General features: G+C 39.7%; 1 protein-coding gene and 1 pseudogene across 1 annotated transcript in view; both read right to left on the reverse strand.

The window, feature by feature from the left end:
* Positions 1 to 18,355, reverse strand: part of LOC101841486 (UDP-glucuronosyltransferase 1-6) — a 149,173-nt gene that overhangs the window by 109,032 nt on the left and 21,786 nt on the right. The window lies entirely within an intron of this gene.
* LOC101841434 lies at positions 10,159 to 11,043 on the reverse strand (annotated as a pseudogene).

An 18,355-nucleotide genomic window follows, 5' to 3' on the forward strand; every position in this document is an offset into this window, starting at 1 on the left:
ATAAACAGGCTGAGAATCAAAAATCACATGATCATCTCACTAGATGCTGAAAAAGCCTTTGACAAAATCCAACACCCCTTCATGATAAAGGTCTTGGAGAGATCCGGGATAACAGGAACTTACCCAAACATGATCAAAGCTATATACAGCAAACCAACAGCCAACATCAAACTAAATGGACAGAAACTCATCACAATTCCTCTAAAATCAAGAACAAGGCAAGGCTGTCCACTCTCTCCATACATCTTCAATATTGTACTCTAGCTAGAGCAATACAACAACAAAAGGAGATCAAGGGATTGGAAAGGACGAGGTAAAACTTTCACTACTTGCAGATGATATGATAGTTTACATCATAGTGATCCAAAAAACTCTACCAGGGAACTCCTACAGCTAATAAATACCTTCAGCAAAGTGGCAGGATACAAGATCAACTCAAGAAAATCAGTAGCCCTACTATATACAGACAATTAAAGGGCTGAGAAAGAAATCAATGGAACATCACTCTTAACAATAGCCACAAACAACATAAAATACCTTGGGGTAACACTAACCAAACAAGGGAAAGACCTGTTTCGCAAGAACTTGGAGTCTTTAAAGAAAGAAATTAAAGAAGACACCAGAAAATAGAAAGATCTCCCATGCTCCATAGATAGGATCAACATAGTAAAAATTGCAATCTTAGCCGGGTGTTGGTGGCACATGCCTTTAATCCCAGCACTTGGGAGGCAGAGGCAGGCAGATTCATGTGAGTTCAAAGCCAGCCTGGTCTACAGAGCTAGTTCCAGGACAGCCTCCAAAACAATACAGAGAAACTTTGTCTCGAAAAACGGCAGTCTTACTGAAAGCAATATACAGATTTAACCCAATCCCCATTAAAATCCCAGCACAATTCTTCAAAGACCTTGAAAGAACAATTCTCAACTTTATATGGAAAAACAAAAGACCCAGGATAGCTGAAAAAACCCTGTTCATCAAGGTAACATCTGGAGGCATCACCATCCCTGACTTCAAGATGTGTTACAGTTACAGAGCTATAGTCCTGAAAACAGTTTGATATTGGCACAAAAATAGACAGATAGACCAAGGATATCAAATTGAACACCCCGATATTAACACATACATGTATGGGCACCTGATTTTTGACAAAGAAGCTAAAAGCATACAATGGAAAAAGGAAAACATCCTCAACAAATGGTGCTGGCATAACTGGAGGCTGACATGTAGAAGACTGCAGATAGATCCATGTCTATCACCATGCACAAAACTTAAATCAAAATGGATAAAAGACCTCAACATAAATCTAGCCACACTGAACCTGTTAGAAGAGAAAGTGGGGGCACCCTTAAACGAATTGGTACAGGAGACTGCTTCCTGAACATAACTCCAGTAGCAAAGACAGTGAGATCGACAATTATCAAATGGGACCTCCTGCAACTGCAAAGCTTCTGTAAGGCAAAGAACACAGTCAGGAAGACAAAAAGGCAACCGACAGATTGTGAAAAGATATTCATTCACCCCACATCTGACAGAGGGCTGATCTCCAAAATTTACAAAGAACTCAAGAAGCAAGTCTCCAAAACACCAAAAGATCCAATCAAAAAGTGGGCTACAGAACTAAATAGAGAATTCTCAGTAAAGGAGTATAAAATGGCTGAGAGACACTTAAAAAAGTACTCAACATCCCTAGCCATCAGGGAAATGCAAATCAAAACAACTCTGAGAAACCATCTTACTCCAGTCAGAATGGCTAAAATCAAAAACACCAATGACAGTTTATGCTGGAGAGGATGTGGAGAAAGGGGAACACTCCTCCACTGCTGGTGGGAGTGCCGATTCATACAGCCACTTTGGAAATCAGTATGGAGATTCCTTAGGAAAATGGGAATCAGTCTACCACAAGACCCAGCAACTCCACTCTTAGGCATATAACCAAAAGATGCACATTCATACAACAAGGATGTCTGTTCCACTATGTTTATAGCAGCATTATTTGTAATAGCCAGAACCTGGAAACAACCTAGATGACCCTCAACTGAAGAGTGGATAGAGAAAATGTGGTACATTTACACAAAGGAGTACTATTCATCGAAAAAAAAACCAATGGAATCTTGAAATTTGCAGGCAAATGGATGGCACAAAAAGAAACCACCCTGAGTGAGGAAACCCAGTCACAAAAAGAGAAACATGATATGTACTCACTCATATTTGGACTTTAGAAATGAATCAAGGTAGTGCCAGCATACAATCCCATTGCCAGAGAGTCTGGGAAACAGCACCTTCATCCAGCGACTGATGAAAGCAGAGGCAGACACTCACAGCTAAACACTGAAATGAACTCCTGGAATCCAGTGTCAAAAAGAGAGAACTGAGGGGCAAAGGACTTAAGACTGGGCTGGTTTAACCCACAGAAACAGTTGACCTGAACAAGGGGGAATTCTTGGACCACAGATTGAGGGCTGGGTTGAAAGCATGGGACTGACCCAGACCCCCTGAATGTGGGTATCAGTGAGGAGGCCTAGGTAATCTATGGACCCTTGGGTAGTATTTAACCCTGGCATACAAATAAACTGAGTACCCATCCCACAATGAGGGATGCTCTCGCAGCCTGGACTCTTAAAGGAGGGCCTAAAACCTACCCTGGATGACATGACAGACTCTGAAGATCCACCATGGAGTGCTCACTCTACCTGAGGATCAGAGTGAAGATTGGGTGGGGAACTGGGGGGTCTGGTGGGGAGGGATGGGAAGGAGGGGAGGTAGAGGGAGCTGGGATTGACATGTGAAAGAAACTTGTTTCCAAATTAAATAAAAAAGGAAACTATTATAAAGTGATCAATATAGAAGGTGGCAAATATGATGTTTTTCTTTGTGACGGTGTCTCTAACTTAATGGCAATTGAAAAGCAAAGAAAAGAACATCGTGTATCTTTATGTTTGCAGACTGTCCACTCTTATAACAGGTATTCATACAGTTTTTGAAGTCTTATCTATAGGAATAAAGTAACTGAAGAGATCAAGAGGATACAAATTAGAAAGACAGAAGTCAAAGTAGATTTATTTGCAGATGGTGTGATAGTATACATAAGTGATCCTAAAAATTCCACCAGGGAATATCAGGAGCTCATAAACATATTCAGAAATGTAGCTGGATACACAATTAGCTCATAAAATCAGTAACCCTCCCAAATACAAATGACAAACATATTGAGAAAGAAATGAGGAAAACAATATCTTTCACAATAGCATCAAACAATATAAAATGTTTTGGGGTAAATATAACCAAGTAAATGAAAGACAGGTATGATTTTTTAAAAAACTTCAAATATTTGAAGAAAGAAATTTAAGGAGATATCAGCTCATGGATCTATAAGATTAACATAGTAAAAATGGCCATGATACTGGAAGCAATCTACAAATGCAATCCCCATCAAAATTACTACAAAATTCTTCACAGACCTTGAAAGAACAATTTGCAACTTCAAATGGAAAAACACCCTAGCATAGCTAAACAACCCTGAAAATAATAAAACTACAGGAGATCTCATCATTCATCAACTCAAGTTATACTACAAAGCTATAGTAATAAGAACAGCATGCTAGTCATATAAAAAGAGACACATTGATCAATGAAATCAAATTGAAGACCTGGACATAAACCCTCACATCTGTTGAAACCAGGATTTGATAAAGGAGCCAGAAAAGCATCTTCAACAAATGGTGCTAGTCAAACTGCATGGTGGCCTATAGAAGAAGGCAAATAGACTCATACATATAACTCTGCACAAAACTCAACTGCAAATGAAACAAAGGCCTCAGCATGAAACCAGAGACACTGAATACAGAAGAGAATGTGGATAATAACCTTGATCACATTGGCTCAGGAGCAGACTTCCTGAACAGAACAATAATAGTGCAGACACTAAGATCAACAATTATAATGGAAACTGAAAAGCTGCTGTAAGGCAAAGGATAACAGCATTCAGAAAAAGTGTCAACCTACAGAATGGAAAAAGATTTTTTACAAGGCCCCATCTGACAGAGGACTGCTATCCAAACGATATAAAGTATTCAAAAAGTAGATAGGAAAAACATCAAATGATTCAAGTAAAATTTTGGGGTACATATCTAAACAGAGAATTGTCAAAAGAGGGATCTCAGATGACTGAGAAAAACTTAAAGAAATGTTCAGCATCCTTAGACATGTGAAAAATGTACATCAAATCTATTTTGAGATTGCATCTTACACCTGTCAGATTAACTAAGATCAATAACACAAGTGACAATTCATGCTGGAGAGGATTCAGAGAAAGGGGAACACTCATCCACTGCTGATGAGAATACAGCCTTCTATAGCTACTATGAAAATCAGGATGGAATTCATCATAAGATGGCAATAGAGATACCCTAAGATAAGCTCTACCACTCTTCTACATATACCCAATGTATCTCTCTTACTACCACAAGGATACTTGTACAGTCTTGTTCTTTGCTGATCTATTGACCAGAAACTAGAAAAAAATATAACCTACATGTCCCCAAACAATATGTGGTGCATTTACATATTGAAGCAATATTCAGCTCTTTCAAAATATGACATCATGACATTTGTAGGCAAATGTATGGGGTACTAGGAAAAATCATCTTTGTGAGGTAATCCAGATCAGAAGATAATTATGATGTATTGCCTTATATTTGGATAATGGACATTATAGAAACGATACCTGTGCTGCAATTCATAGACACAGAGAGCTTAGGCATAGAGGAAGGCAGAGGAAGGGGCCACATGGATCTCCCTGGGTGGGAGAAATAATACACATTTTATGAGTGCACTGGAGCAGGAGAATGGACAAGAGTAGGAGTCACATGAGAAGAAAAGGGGCAAGTTGAGTGAGGAAGGCAGTGTGGGAAGAGACAGCTAGAAGTGAAGGGTGTTTGAGTAGAAATATGGAAAGCCAGTGCAGTGCAGTGGAAACTTCCTACAACATATGAAGGCAGTCCTGATGAAATCTCCAAATAACGAAGGACAAGGAACCCCTACTGGTCATATCTTGTAACCAAACTAAGCTTCCTTTTGAGGAATGATTTTCATCCAATTCAGTTGTTGGTCAAAGGGGTCCCATGGAAATTCCCAAACATCCCAGGCCCTTGTCATGACACTAGGTTGCTCTCCACAAACTGAAAACAAGACTCCATTGCTGAAGACAACATCCACACAACTCTTGAACATGGAGTAGTCAAATGGTGCCTACATGGAACCTTCACAGCCATGTTCTAGTGTCTATGACATGGAATTATTCTTTGCAGGCTACTGAAAGAGCAAAGGAAACACCAACCCAGTCACAAAACCTTTGACACATAAACTGTCTTAGCTATAAAATATACTAGGACAATGCAGTCAAATGCTCTACCACTGAGCTATACCCCCTATGCTAGGACAATGAAGAAACAAACCTTTCAAGAGTAAGAAACTGATGTCTGCCAGCATATATCTTAGGCATATATCCAAAAGATTCACATTCATACAAGAAGGACTTCAGTTCCACTATGTTCATAGCAGAATTATTTGTAATAGCCAGATCTTGGAAGCAACCTAGATGCCCCTCAACAGAAGACTAGATAGAGAAAATGTAGTACATTTACACAATGGAGTACTATTCAGCAGAATAAAACGATGGAATCCAGAAAATTTGCAGGCAAATGGATGGCACTAGAAGAAACCATCCTGAGTGAGGTAACCCAGTCACAAAAAGAGAAACATGGCATGTACTCTCTCATATATGGATTTTAGACAAAGATCTGGGGAGTGCCAGCCTATAATCCCATGACCAGAGAGTCTAGGAAACAGAACCTTCATTCAATGGCTGATGGAAGCAGTCAGACTCCCATAGCTAAACACTAAGCTGAACTCAAGGAAGCCAGTGACAGAGAGGGAGAACTGATGAGAAAAGAGGTTAAGACTGGGCTGGTTTAACCCCCAGAAACAGCTGACCTAACAAGGGTTAGCTCTTGAATCCCAGACTGATGGCTGGGATTCCAGCATGGGACTGATCAAGACCCCCTGAATGTGGGTGTCAGTGAGGAGGCCTAGGCAATCCATTGGCCCGTGGATCAGTATTTATCCCGAGTAGACAAATGGACTTTGGACTTCCATCCAACAATGAGAGATGCACTCTCACCCTGGACTCCCAGAGGAGGGTCTAGGCCCTGCCCTGGATGAAATGAAAGACTATGGACACTAGGCCCTGCCCTGGATGAAATGAAAGACTATGGACACCCCCATGGACGGCGTCTCCCTCCCTGGGGAAATGAGGGGATATTGGAGGGGTTGGTGGGAGGGCATGGGAAGAAGGGAGGGAAAGGGAGAGGGTCCTAGAGTTGATATGTGAAGCAACCTTGTTTCTAATTTAAATTTAAAAAAAATTAAACTGATGTCTGATTTGAATTAAGCCCTACTCCATGTTATAGAACCCATGCTGACACTGCTTAGGTGACCAGTATCCAGAGTCTGTAAGGTCAGATACCTAGGGTAGAATCAAATACTCCAGTTCTTAAGAAAAATAAATAATTTGATGGGAGATGTCATTCTGAAATCTGTCTCTTATTGGTTGTTGAATAAAGCACTGTTGGCCAATAGGGAAGCAAGATAGGTGGGACTAGGTGTCGAGGAGGACTCTGGGAAGGAAAAAACTGTGAGTCACAATGTAGCCGCCATAGGGGTAAGAAGTCTGGACCCTTTCTCCAATAAGAAAAACACTTAGATTAACAATTATGGGATTCAATACTTAAGTCAGAGATAGCCAATAAGAAACAAGCAAACAGCCAACAGCTTCATAATTAATACAGTGTCTTGTGTGTTATTTAGGGACTGCAACTCGGCAGAGCCCAGGCAACTGGTGGGGAAAAAACCAAAGCGGCTGGCAAAGAAAAGGCTTTACCCAACATGTGGTGTCATAAGTGGGATTGAATTTCCACGTAGAATGACAAAAGCTTAAAAGGAATTTTAGAAACAAAATAATAGAGAGAAGCACAACTTCTTGGTAGCAGCATTTTCTCAGGTGGGCTCTGTTTTGCTAGAGACAAGCAGAGACTCATGTGGCTTGCTTAATGGAGTCTTCCTGACTCAGCATAAGCAGAAGAAAAAAAAACAGAAAAAACTATCAAGGTTCTTTTAAGAGGCTCTTCTAACGATTAAAATGTGTGAATGTACAGCTGGAAGTGGCAGTGACCACATCTCCAAGCCAGCAGCTTTTGCTTGATGTCACCATAGACTGAGGCGATAAGCTGGCATCATGCTTACACCCATCATCTTGGAAAACTGCAGTTTAAGCAGCCTAGGTTTTAACAGATAAGACACGTGGCCAGAAAAACATAAAGTTTTACAGTAAAGTCAGATGTGGATGAAGAAAAACCTCTAAAAGTTTACAATGTGTTTAAAAATAAATGTAGGATTGAGAGAGAAAAAGAAACGGCATAGTGGTAAATAAATAGAGAAGCCAGCTGTGGTGGCCCATGCCAGTAGGATTTGCTCCAGAGGCAGAGGTAGGCAGATTTCCAGAGAAACCCTGTCTCAGAGAAATAAATAACTAAATAAAAGTAAAAGAAATAGAGTAATAATAGATAAATAAATAAGCCACGTAAAGATGAAAATACACAAAAAGTCTGGATACTGTATGCTATTGTGTTTTTCAGTTTTTTGATTGCTAAGGAAGGAACAACTACTAAAGTATACTTGATTATAAATGCTGCTAAATTAATTCAACTTATATCTTTTAAAAATGCCTTGACTTCAAAATTTAAGTATAAGGATATGTTACTTTGGAAAAGATATTTTATTTGTGTTTGCACAGAAAATAAAAAGCTGTGGATTCCTTCCAGACTTCTATGGTTTGATGAACCAAGACCCCCAGAAGCAGTAGGCCAGGTGTTTCAACAATTAAGACAGCTAAGATAATGCAGCCTTACAGACCCCAAAAATAAGGACTTACACAGGTTTCTGAGTTTTGACATGATCCCCATGGTATGAACAGCACCCCCATCCAGCAGGAGCAGTTTGGAATGATCGACTTCCAAATACCCATATTGTTTATAAATCTTAGTTTTCACTTGAATGGAGTTGCTTATAATTGGATAATGATCACAGCCAATCTCTTTTTAATGGTAAAAAGGAGAATTATGGTATGGGTATGGTTTTTCATTTATTGATACAAATTCAAAGTCAATTTTGTGATGTGTATATTTCTCCTCTTGATTAAATGTGTGCTTATACTGATCTTTGAAGTCTTCCAGACACACTGTGGCCTATGGGCTAAAGTGGATGCCCCAACATTACAGGTGACTATACAGGTAGCAAGATGTCTCTGTCAATCCTAGTGTTTATATATTATCCTTGTATGGTCTTTGATAGAGTTGAAGACAGATAGTTATCATCATAGTTTTCCTTAGTTATGATACATGATAAGCTACATATAAGACTTGAGACTCATACAGGTAGGATAAATGATAAAATTCTTTAAGTATTACTAAATGTTAATGAACAAAATATTGTAACTATATTCTTACTTGATAACTGTTCTGTTATATATAATTTGACTGTTGAAGGTAAAACCTTTCTCTTATTTTAGATAGAAAAGAGGAGATGATGGGAGATGTCATTCTGAAATCTGTCTCTTATTGGTTGTTGAATAAAGCACTGTTGGCCAATAGGGAAGAAAGATAGGTGGGACTAGGTGTCAAGGAGGACTCTGGGAAGGAGAAACACAGGAAGGCACAATGTAGCCGCTAAAGGGGTAAGAAGTCTGGACCCTTTCTCCAGTAAGAGAAACACTTAGATTAACAATTATGGGATTCAATACTTAAGTCAGAGATAGCCAGTAAGAAACAGGCAAACGACCAACAGCTTCATAATTAATACAGTGTCTTGTGTGTTATTTAGGGACTGCAACTCGGCAGAGCCCAGGCAACTGGTGGGGAAAAACCAAAGCAGCTGGCAAGGAAAAGGCTTTACCCAACAACTATTAAATGACTCAAAAATAAATTCTGCTAACTCGTGTGTCAGTGGCTCAGTCCATCAGACATGCTTCCTCAAGCAACCATGGGAACAAACACAGAGACCCACAGCAAGATATCACATAGAGAGACTTTGAAACACATAGTTCTATATGAGATGTCTCCATCAAATCCTTCTTCTCAGAGCTCAGAGAACCCCATGGAAAATATCAAAGTAGTTGGGGAGAAAGAAGTGATGGAGGACATCTGGAGAACATGGCCATCTAAAGCAAAGCTCACATGAACTGAGGAGACTGCTGCTGCATGCACAGGGTCTACATGGATCTGCTCCAGTCCTCTGGGGATACAGCATAGCCGCCGGTTTAGTACTTTTATGGGAATCCTGAATGTGTAAATAAGTGACTTTCTGATTCATTCTGGGGGCTTATTTTCTATGGGCTACTTTGGCCACTTTTGATATTATGTTTTTTTATATTGTACATTTTATTTTATTTTAAAAATGCACCTACTTTGCATCCTATATATCACATCAATGATTTTTGAAATTTGTAAAAATTTCATGTACACTCCCATAGCTACAGGTGGCAAATAATGAAGGTTAACTAATGGCTTGATGTGTTTTTTAAACTTCTCCATAAACATTAACATGTAGCTTCAAAATTTATTTTTGTCTCTTTAAGTTTATTTTCTGAGTCATCATACAAAGTACTTGGTAGAATTTGTCATGTTCGGACATGTACTTTTTTTCTCCTGTTCATTCTGCTCTCTCCCTCTCTAGGCAGTCTTACCTTCCTCATGTTCTTACTACCCCAGAATATTCCTCCTTTATGTTTTTACGTGACATGTCTATCATTACTGACTGTGTTTCTCCACAGGAAAGTTCTTTGTTTTCTCCCCTTGTTTATTTCATGACCCTCACACACACAAATAGGAAGGCATACATACCTATTTTAAATTAGATTATAGTTTGCAATGTATATGCAATTAAGCCACAGGTGTATACATCCATAAAAGTAGGACACCTATATGGAATATTTTACTCTTCAGTGAATTGGCACAGAACAATTCTTTAACCCAGAAAGAAATTCCATATGCAACAATACAAACAATAAATTACAGCTCCTCTTATTGTCTGAACCCGGGACTCTCTTCATGTGATAAGGAAGAGACAGCATGCCTTGGAGACTGGCTTTCTTTGTTGGCAGTTGATGCCACCAATGAACACCATGTTTGGCATCACAGGTCTGGGGAAATCTAATACGAAATCTGTGTGTAACAACCAAATGGACACTTGACTGAAGAGGTCATCCACAGTCACTGGGGTCTGGAGAACTTCAGCCGCAATCTCTACAGCAGTGTCTCACAAGTAGTGGCAAAATACACGTTCTTCCAAGTAGTAAACAAGGTTGGACACTCTCTCCTTGAAAGTCATGGTGTCTGTTAATTTTGAAAAAAGTCTAGGAACATAAGAGAGTGGACTGGGGCACTGGGCTCCCTCTTCAAAATAGTGACAAATGAAATATCTTGGAAAAAAAGCACTGAAGGGAGTGACAAGTACTTGGCAACAATGAAGCCACTCAGTTCTACAGGTTCCAGCAACTCAGCATAAAAGAAAACTCTGCTTCAATACTCCACTAACTTCTTGTCATTAAACAAATCCCTACAGTGTGATAACAGTACGTCAGAGAAACGTTTGCCTGAGCCTCTGATTTAAGAAAGTGTTCTATGTTCTGGGGTTTTCCATTGAGCTTAAGAACCAGCCTTGAACATATGGTCCAGATCGTCCAGGAGTGTGAGAGATTGAATACGTCTTCACTGTCAAATTCATGGATTTTCCCAGTTGCCAACTCACCTCTGGCACCACTACCACCACCTCATGTCCTTTGTTGACGAGCTTTTCCACTACCATCTTCATGGTGAACCAGTGGCTCCCATCCATGGGGACCACCAGCAGTCTGCCTGCCTGGGCAAAGCCAGAAGCCAGCAGCAGACACACACACAGGGGAAGGGAGGCTGGAGAACCTGCAGGAGCCATGGAGAAGCAGAGTCCAGGGGAATCCAGCTGCTGAGACTCTGAGCTCTTCCAGGAGAGCTGAGATCCTCTAATAGAGCTTCTAAGAGGCACAAGACCTGGTTCAATGGATACCTGTATTTGTATGTTTATAAGTGAACTTAAATTTGGGGCTAATTATTTACTTAAAAGAGCAATAATTGATGAACTATATTGGCTGAAATAGCTACTTTTGTGCTTCTAGAAAAAATGTTTATGATCTGTGTCTTGGGGAGATCAAGCCCTGTATTGCAGACCCACTTTTGACAGAGGTATGAAACAATGTGCTTGGATTTTGAAATTCAGGAAAATTAAGAGGCTGCCTATAAGGATCCTCTACATCCACGACAAGCTCATTTTATTCTTCGTAAGAAAGGAAACTAAGAAGGATGGACTGTAAGAGTCACCTAGAAGAGGTAGTGGAGAATGCTAGAGGTCACAGAAAAGCTTGTTCCTAAAGGGCACATTTTGGTGCACAGCACAGGCCAGGATCAAATCAGCTGTATATTGCTGTGATTCTGTTGATCTGAGAGTGAAGGAGTCTTGACTGACAGGCACTTAGCCTGAGACTGCCCTGCTGTAGTACTCCAGTAAACCACTAACACAGCCACTGTCCCTTTCAAAATGGATACATTCATTGTGCTAAAGAAATTTCTATTATTTCTTGTACTATCTCTAAGACAGGATGACTTTCTTTTGAGCCTGGGTTTCAGACAGACATCTGAAGAGAAGACAGAAGACGAAGAGGTGAGCCTCTGAGAGCTTGTTGCCTCCAATGATGGTGGTCAGACTATGTTACCTCAGACAGAATGACCAGGGGCTCTGCTTTCCGAGGAACAAATGAATCAGAATTTAAGATTTAAACTTTCACCACAGTTCTACACGGGGCTGATGTTAGACTTAGTCTTGGCATTGAATATTGAGTCAGGACATAATTACAGCACATCCAGTGAATTTGTAAAAAAAAAAAAAAAGCCTCGAATCACATATTGCTTCTGAAAATAATAGTCACTCAAACCATATACGGGTATAATACTCAGAGTCTTCTCAGTACATATGGTGCAGCACAGTGTTCCGTCTCACCTGCAGGCCCCAGAAAGTGTGATCTTTGTTCAGAGGCTCTCAGAGCTAGGTTATGAAGATGTAACCAGATATGGTAAGACTTTGATGGTATTAAGTTTTCTATACTCTCGTGCATCATCTTGAAGTTAATTTCTATTGTGTTGTAAAGGTGTAATTTCTAGTCTTCTCTTGTGTAGAAACATACCTGACATTTCTGCATGGTTGTAGACCTGAACATAGTCCAAAATAACAAGCATAAGAGCTTGGAAAAACCAAGCAAAGCCTGTGGGACCAGATCCCAGATCTCCCCCGACCCCATTAAACTTGGCCAAGGATATCACTACTGCTAGACACATTTCTTCTATCAGGTTGGCAACCCTCAGATCTGCGGAGATGAGGAGTGAACAAAGGCTAGTCACAAGGACTGACCAATCACCCACCAACTCACCTGCTTTGAGGCAGTTACAGTCACTCTAGTGACTTCTACAGTTTGTCATGTATTTGCCCTCCTTCCCTTTGCTTTCTATAGCTAAAGAAGAAAAGTGACCCACAACTTTTTGGAGAAGCATGGGCCACAACATCTTTCAAGGAAAGAAAATGACATGAAGATGACAAACCAGGTCCTCTTACATAATGTTCAATCCACTCAGCTTGAGGGTTATTTCTTGTCACTAATGCTAAGGTTTCTGACAATAGAATTTCTACCAATTCCATCTGCTCTCAAACTCTAATAAGCTCCTCCTCATACCACTTTCCCATTCAGCTCTGTCCCAATCTGAAAAACTTGAAGTAAAACAGCTATATATTTCTGGTTTTCTAGAATGAGCCAGTTGGGAACTTTGCTAGCATTCTTTGTCTCTTAGAAATGACACAGATAAACTACCTAGGCCCTAATAGACAGAAAACTGGAGAAAGAGTTCACAGTGACCAATATGCACACCTTGTCCACACTTCTGGCTGTCACCATAGCTCCAGGAGAGAATTGTTGCTAGGATCCTAAGCACAGGTAACAGGGAAAACATGGGCTTGATGCTGTCTTAGACCTGGTATGGGTTAACTAATCAGGACACATGGCATTGGACCCATATTGTTTAAACAAGGACACTAATCAGTTTTTTTTTACTTCTGTCTAAACAGTGACTGTGCAAGCCTTTGGCTTGGATATAAAGCAGTGATGCCCCAAATACAGGTGCAGGGTTCCCTTCCACTTGGAGGACATAAAACAGACAATATGCATGATACCTTTGGAGAGACTCTCATTGCAAAAGAAAGTACATGGTCACCCAAGTTCATCACCAAGGGTCTTGCATTGTATATCTCTGTTGTTTGCCATCTTCTAGGATCTCAAGGACCATTTAGAAAACCATAAACAAATTGGATGTTTTCTTGTTGTTCCTTAACATCAAAAGTCAAAAATCACCAGTGTGCAGCACTCAGTGTCATGGCATGCTAGGGAAAAATAAGCATCACATCTTGTTTGGGATATGTTCCTGTTTATCCCAATTCATCTCTGTCCCACCTTGGAGTATACAGACTCACACATCTAACAAAGTCTACACTCAACACACACTACATTCCTTGTAAAAAGATAGATGAAAGGATGCAAGAAAAGTATTCATTACACTATAGAATGTCCCTTGTATAAATTTGAAAACTTTGATTAAAAAACTAAGGTAAGTATACTTCCTGGATGACCTTAAGATTACCCACTAATACTGAATTTGGTCTGGCTGGGCTACAGAGTGAGTTGAAGGGTAGCCTGATCAATTTAGTCTTAGTCAGACTTGTCAAAAGAAAAAGTGAAAAGTGGGCTGAGGATATGGTTCAGTAGTAGTGTGTTTTCCTAGAATGTGTAAGAACTTGGGCTCAATTTGTAGTACTATCAAGGAAAAAAATAAGTGGCTACATACAATATTTTTGCCCAGAAAAGTCAGTACAACTTAATTAGTTGAATAACATCTGAAGGGAAAAAGGAAGTAGAAAAGTTACCACTATCTTTTAGCCTTGACCTAACTGTCATGTTATTTGTAGTTTAAAATCTATTTCTCAAACTTAGAGAAGGTAATATGATACATATACAATAATATGCTTACAATTAGACCTGGCCATTCTGTATCTAGTATACCAGTCAGAGATAAAAACAAAAAAGGTGGTAAGAGTTAAACAGCAAATGGTATTTCAGGATGCTTTGCATAGCTATGTCCATAAGACAAAAATTAAGCAAGATCTTGTGTCTGTTTTCAGTGGTTGGATGGAAACATGAAGATTTTAAGACAGCTGTTGAAGACTACAGGAAAACTGTGAAGATGTCAGTGATCTGCTACCAAGGAAAGTGCAAGGTAAGGAGCAGCATGTGAACCAATAACTAGATAGTATTTTAGTAAAATAACTATAAAATGATGTGTCCTAAATGCACATTCTGATGGGGGACGTCCTTCTGTGTATATTTTGTCCTACTGGTTGATTAAATAAAGCACTGTTGGCCAATAGGGAAGCAAGATAGGTGGGAATAGGGGGTCGAGGAGGATTCTGGGAAACAGAGGCACAGTGAGTCACGATGTAGAAACGCCAAAGGAGTAAGAGGTCCGGACCCTTTCTCCAGTAAGAAAAGATCACGTGGAAATACTCAGATTGGCAGTTATGGGTTAATAATTAAGTCAGAGCTAGGTAACAAAAAATCAAAGCAAACGGCCAACAACTTCATAATTAATATAGTGTTCCGTGTGTTATTTGGGAGCTGAGACAGCATCAGTACCCAAGCAGCTGGCGGGAAGAGTACACATTACACACATTCAATACAAAATAATTTCAAAAATATTTTCAAAAGCTGAAACTTATCTCCTGAAGCACGTTTGTAAGAGAGGAACCTAGGGATGGAATAAAGGAGTGATCTAAAGGGACTGATGTGAAACAAGTTTTTTTAAAGCAACCTGAAAATTATAAATAACTAATTCAACTGTATGTACATACACACCAGTGAGGGAAGATTTATAAAGTTTCTTAAATAAAATAACAAGACATAATTTCTTGAACCAGAAATTGTAAATGTGACAAACATAAATGACAAACCATAATTTAATAAGGAAACTCTCCCCAACCCCAACATCTAAAGCCAGGCCACCCTTTCTGTACTAAGAGACAGATAAGATACCTGAGATAGTGACTTTGGAACTTGAAACACTCTCTCTTTGAAAGCCATGGCATCTGGGAAACAGAAACAAGGGAAAGTGACTAGAGCATTGAGTACTTCCTTCAACATTAGAGCTAAACATTAGTCTTCTGACCAACAAAGGTAGAAGTTAAAGGTGTTTAGCAGCAACTAAGTTGCACATGTCTAAAGGGTCACAAAAGCCTCAAAAATTCCTCTTCTGTAGGTAAGATACGAACTGCTTTTTGCTAAACAGACTCCAACACAGTGAAAAGATGATGCTGTAAGAGTCTTTGGCTGAGGCCACTGTTAGAAAAAACACACTGATCTGTTTTCCATGGAATGTCAGCAAAAACCTGAACTCTCAGTCAAAACCCTCCAAGCATGGAAAGCACACTAAGTATTCCCTGTACAATTCAGTGATTTTCTGCATTGCCAACTCACTTCTGACACCATCAACACTAACTCATGGCCTCTGAGGTCGCGATTATACAAAAGAGACTTCATGGCAAACCAGTGGCTGCTATCCAAAAGCAATAATGACATCCTGCCTGCCTGATCAAAGTCAGAGGCCAACAACTGACACACACACACACACACACACACACACACACACACGCACACACACACACACACACACACATAGAAGAAAGGAGGCAGGAAAATCTGCAGGAACCATGGGACAAGCCTATCCGAGAGCAATCCAGCCAGTCGACTCTACCTCTCAGACAGCAGCAGGGAAGGTGCAGGTACCAATCCCACCTCATTGGAGACCTGCACTTACATAACCATATGTGAAGTTGTATTCACTGTCAATGATTTACCCAGAAGAACAATCAGTGAAATGGTTTTGCTGGCTACCTAGTTCTGTGTTTTCCAGGAAGAAAAAAAGCATGTGACCTTTGCCTTGGGAAGGTCACGCCCTCTATTGCTGTGCCAGTTATCAAATGCAGTTATGAACTGATGTGCTTGGATTCTGAGAATTCAGAAAAATGAAGAAACTGTCTATAAGGCGTCTCTGCATCTGTCATGGGCTTGCTTGTTTGAACATCACAACGTGAGCTAAGAAGGGTGGATGGCAAGAAGTGGAAATGAGTTGTCAGGGATGAGGAATGAGTGCTAGAGAAGGTCACAGAAAGCAGGTCCCTCAGCAAAGGACACCTGTGTAGGGAAGGGCGGCTGCAGAGCCAAACCAAGCCTGTGCTGCCCTTTTGGGAATGGAAACTCCATTGCTGCAAGATTTGTCAAAAATCAGGTGTCCATAGGTATGTGGATTGATGTCAGGGACTTCGGTTCAATCCCATTGGTCCACGTGTCTGTTTTTATGCCAATACCAAGCTGTTTTCATTACAGTAGCTCTACAGTAGAGTTTAAAGTCAGGTATGATGATGCCTCCAGAAGTTCCTTTATTATACAAGATTTTTTGACTATCTTGGGTGTTTCTTTTTTCCATGTGAAGTTGCATATTGTCTTTTTGAGGTCTATGAAGAATTTTGCTGGGTATTGCATTGAATATGTAGATTGCTTTTGATAAGGTTGCTATTTTTACTATGTTAATCCTATCTGTCCAAGAGCATGGGAGCTCTTTCCATTTTCTGATGCACTCTTTAAATTCTTTCATCAAAGACTCAAAGTTCTTGTCATACAGGTCTTTCACTTGTTTGGTTAGAGTTACCCCAAGATACTTGGTTTTTTGTGGCTATGTAAACGGTGATGTTTGCTGTAAGATTTAATTAAACCAATGTAAAGAATTCTCCAGAGAGACTTGTGGGCATTGTGTTATAACCATCATCAAAATCCCCTCGGTAGGCTCTAACACACTGCACACACATACATGTCTGAACACACATAGTCACACACAGCTTCTCATCAGTGTTTCCTTCTCAAAACACAGATGTAACTCCACCAATAACTTCTGTTCCCCAGCAGCACAATCACTGTATGTGAAGCATGACTGCCATACTAAATAATAGGATAGATACATACACTGTACTGATGTTTTGGTTTTTTTGTTTGTTTGTTTGTTTTGTTTTTAGATTTGTGGCTATGCTGTATACAAGATCTTTATAAAGAGTCCCAGCATGCCCATATATGTTGTATGTGAATTAGGGAGTGGTATATGACATTGAGGGTGGTGCAGATGGTGTGCACGTGTGTGTGTGTGTGTGTGTGTGTGTGTGTGTGTGTGTGCGTCTGTAATTAAGTATGTGGGGTGTGAATGGGAGTGGCACATGCCGAAGTATATGACCCAGAAACCGCACATCTTGCTTGGTAAGATAATGGAAAATAATATAAAAACATGTAAATGTATAGAAATTATTAAAGAATAGTGAGCACAATCTTCTTCCCCAAAAAACATAGAAAGCAAGTAAATATCACTATTGATCCCTTAAAATATAAAGGCAATCAATGAAAATATTCTAAAGAAGATGGAAAATCTGTTAAACTTTGGCTTATGACCATGCCTATAACTTACTGACAACTGAAATGCAGAGAAAACATCCTGTATCTTTATGATTTACACGTTGTTCACTCTTCCAACACCTATTCAATATAGTACTTGAAGTCGTAGCTAGAGCAATAAGGCAACTGAAGGAGATCAAGGGGACATAAATTAGAAAGGAAGAAGTCAAACTGTCTTCATTTGCACATGGTATATGCATTAGTGACCCTAAAAATTTCACCAGGGAAAACCTACAACTGATAAACATATTCAGCCAAGTAACTGGATACACAATTATTTCAGAAAATCAGTAGTTCCCCATATACAAATGAAAGACTAAGAAAAAAATCAGAGAAAAAGAAAGGAAAGCAGAGGAACAACCACTTTCACAGTAGCCTCAAACAATACAAAATTTCACCAAATGAGTAGAAGACTAGTGTGATAAAAAAAAAACAAACTTGAAGTGTTTGAAGAAAGAAATTGAAGGAGATAACATAAGATGGAAAGATCTCCCACGCTCATGGATCTATAGGATTAACATAGTAAAAATGGCCATCCTACCAGAAGCAATCTACAGATACAATGCAATCCCCATCAAAATTACAACAAAACTCATCACAGACCTTGAAAGAACATATCACAAA

This window comes from Mesocricetus auratus, unplaced genomic scaffold, assembly GCF_017639785.1.
Source record: "Mesocricetus auratus isolate SY011 unplaced genomic scaffold, BCM_Maur_2.0 Super-Scaffold_100010, whole genome shotgun sequence".
In the NCBI taxonomy this organism is placed as follows: Eukaryota; Metazoa; Chordata; class Mammalia; order Rodentia; family Cricetidae; genus Mesocricetus; species Mesocricetus auratus.